The 3,388-nt window shown below is 39.3% G+C and overlaps 1 long non-coding RNA gene across 1 annotated transcript; it reads left to right on the forward strand.

Moving 5' to 3' along the window:
* Window positions 1–1,101: 1,101 nt before the first annotated feature.
* On the forward strand, window positions 1,102–3,244 carry LOC119410287. Its single transcript, XR_005186832.1, has 3 exons — window positions 1,102–1,127; window positions 1,285–1,374; window positions 3,188–3,244. It is a non-coding gene; the product is annotated as an uncharacterized LOC119410287 (long non-coding RNA).
* Window positions 3,245–3,388: the final 144 nt, after the last annotated feature.

Genomic DNA, 3,388 nt, shown 5'->3' on the forward strand with positions numbered 1-3,388 from the left:
AACCTGCTTGCTGAGAGGCAACAGTTCTACCATTTGTGCCACTGTGCTGCCCATCTTAGTAACCAATAACTGATAAATGAAATAAAGACTATACATATTTATATGAGAAATCAAATACTTAAATAATGCAGGGATTGTAAATAAGGACTTCAATAATATTACTCACAGTTTTAAAAATGATAGTTTTCTTTCATTCACCAAATAAATGTTTATTTTTGTCCACCCATCGCGTAGCTCAGAGGAGAGTTCTGTCTGTCCATCCATCCATCTGACATGTGGGGTTGATAATTTGGAAAAATATGTGGTTGCATATAAGCATAAAGAAAGACATTGTTGAAAATTGGATTGTCTCAACAAAATCCAAGATGGCCACAAACACACATTAATATAATCTGACAAACCATGTCATTTGAAGAAACTCTGCTTCCTAGTTTTAAAAATGCTTAAAAATATAGTTTTGTCAAATGATGGAGTGGCCGAACATGAATCTGTAGCAGGCTGCCATTGGCCAACTTCTGGCTCCACCTTTGCACTTACTGGTGGATGAAACTGCTCCCTCCACTCTCCAAGATCTGTCACACTGTGCTGCTTCAAACAAGCACAGCAACACTCCCTATGTTCATCTCCACAGTGTAACTCTTACCTATTTGAATATCTTGTACACAAAACATTATGGTTTACTGAGGGTCTGCTGGGGCCCCATGAGCAAGACATCTAATCCCTAACTGCTCCCCGGGCAGCTTACATAGCTGCCCACTGCTCCACCTGGGTGCATCGTACATGTGATTGGTTACATGCAGATCACAATTATCTCATTGTATAGAAACAGAATGATGACAACACATATCACACACTTGCATTCCTTCTTCTATTCCACTTCAGACAAATGCTCATCTCCAAAACTACAAGCAATTACTATTCAAATCCATCAGCGACAGTGAACAGTGGTGTTCCCCTGTGTTCACATGAGAGGTTTTGCCCACAAAGCTCAAACATGGTCAAACTATCCATAAAGTGTCCCAGATAAATCATGCCATCCTTTAAATTTCTGCTTTTTTTTCTTTTGACAGGATTTTGGTAGTGAACTGTCTGTTGCTAAATCTGTAACATCTGATGACACTGAAAAGGTACTCCTTTAAAGAAAGTCATATTTTATTGTTTACACAATAGACATTTGGATTACAAACCAAACAATCATGTAATGTTTCTTGGTTTGCATAGAACAGCAGCTCTCGTCAAAATGCAGAATTTCCTTTAAAGATAAGTATAAATTATCTGTTACAGATGACGACTGAACAAATCCAGAGTCGGGGGACAGCAGGCAGCCAGAACCAGACCAATCCAGTTCGTGATAACCTGAACAGGAACACAAAGGTAGTTTTTGGTTCATGTAGTCCTAAACAGAATTACTTGCTGCAAGATGTTTCCTCAACCTACATGTTCAATTGAAATGTGTGTGTGTGTGAGTGTTTTGTGGTTTTTATGGACAGTGGTTTGTTGGGACTGTCATGAGCTGTAAACTGTTTGATTGTCTGTTTGAGTGTTTTCAGTGGTAAGTTACTCCAATGTGACTTAGAAAGTCCAAATTGTTTACATGGACTTTCTGTTTTTTCAAGTAATACGAAGGTTATGTTGGTCTTTGAATATTATAATTTTGGTAAGAACTTAGTAACCTTCCATCCATACATCCATTATCTTTACCCACGTCTTCCTTCCTGGGGTGCGGGCGGCGGCGTCCAGCCACCACTGTGCGAGAGGTGGGGGACAGCCTGGACAGGTGTCCAGTCCATCACAGGGACACATAGAGAAACACAACTATTCGCTCACTCACTCTCACCTAGGGACAGTTTTAGAGTTACCAGTCAGCTAACATTCATGTGTTTGGTCTGTGAGAGGAAACCAGAGAACCCAGAGAAAACCCTCACATGCACGGAGAGAACATGCACACTTCACCCAGAAAAGCCCCCAGATCAGTATTAGAACCAGGGGAACCTGCTTGCTGAGAGGCAACAGTTCTACCATTTGTGCCACTGTGCTGCCCAACTTAGTAACCAATAACTGATAAATGAAATAAAGGCCATACATATTTATATGAGATATCACATACTTAAATAATGCAGGCATTGTAAAGAAGGACTTCAATAATATTAGTCACAGTTTTAAAAATGATAGTTTTCTTTCATTCACCAAATTAAATGTTTATTTTTGTCCACCCATCGTGCAGCACAGAGGAGAGTTCTATCTGTCCATCCATCCATCTGTAATGTGGGGTTGATAATTTGGAAAAATATGTGGTTGCATATAAGCATAAGGAAAGACATTGTTGAAAATTGGATAGCTTCAACAAAATCCAAGATGGCCACAAACACACATTAATACAAACTGACAACCCCTGTCATTTCAGGAAACTGCTTCTTAGTTTTAAAAATTCAATTCAATTTATTTATATAGCGCCAAATCACAACAAAGTTGTCTCAGGGCATTTTACAGAAACATTCACATACATAAAAGCCAATTAGTAAAGTTCTCTATCTAAGGAATCCAGCAGACAAGTGAAAATGTGTAACTATAGGTTTGTGAAATAATGGAGTTGCCGAACATGAATCTGTAGCAGGCTGCCATTGGCCAACTTCTGGCTTCACCTTTGCATTTAGTGGTGGATGAAACTGCTCCCTCCACTCTCCAGGATCCGTCACACTGTACCACTTCAAACAAGCACAGTAACACTCCCTATGTTCATCTCCACAGTGTAACTCTTACCTACTTGAATATCTTGCACTAAGAACATTATGTTTACTGGGGGTCTGCTAGGGCCCCATGAGCAAGACCTCTAATCCCTAACTGCTCCCCGGGCAGCTTACATAGCTGCCCACTGCTCCACCTGGGTGTATCATACATGTGATTGGTTACATGCAGAGCACAATTTTCTCCTTGTATAGAAACGGAATGATTACAACACATATCACACACTTGCATTCCCTCTTCAGTTCCACTTTAGACAAATACTCATCTCCAAAACTACAAACAATTACTATTCAAATCCATCAGTGACAGTGAACAGTGGTGTTCCCCTGTGTTCAGATGACATGTTTTGCCCACAGAGCTCAAACATGGTCAATTTATCCATAAAGTGTCCCAGATAAATCATGCCATCCTGTAAATTTATGCTTTTTTTTTGTTTCGACAGGATTTTGGTAGTGAACTGTCTGCTGATAAATCTGTAACATCTGATGACACTGAAAAGGTACTCCTTTAAAGAAAGTCATGTTTTATTGTTTACAGAATAGACATTTAGATTACAAACCAAACAATCATGTAATGTTTCTTGGTTTGCATAGAAAAGCAGCTTTCGTCAAAATGCAGAATTTCCTTTAAAGATAAGTATAAA

Source organism: Nematolebias whitei, chromosome 5 (assembly GCF_014905685.2).
Source record: "Nematolebias whitei isolate Nwh7 chromosome 5, NemWhi1, whole genome shotgun sequence".
NCBI lineage: Eukaryota > Metazoa > Chordata > Actinopteri > Cyprinodontiformes > Rivulidae > Nematolebias > Nematolebias whitei.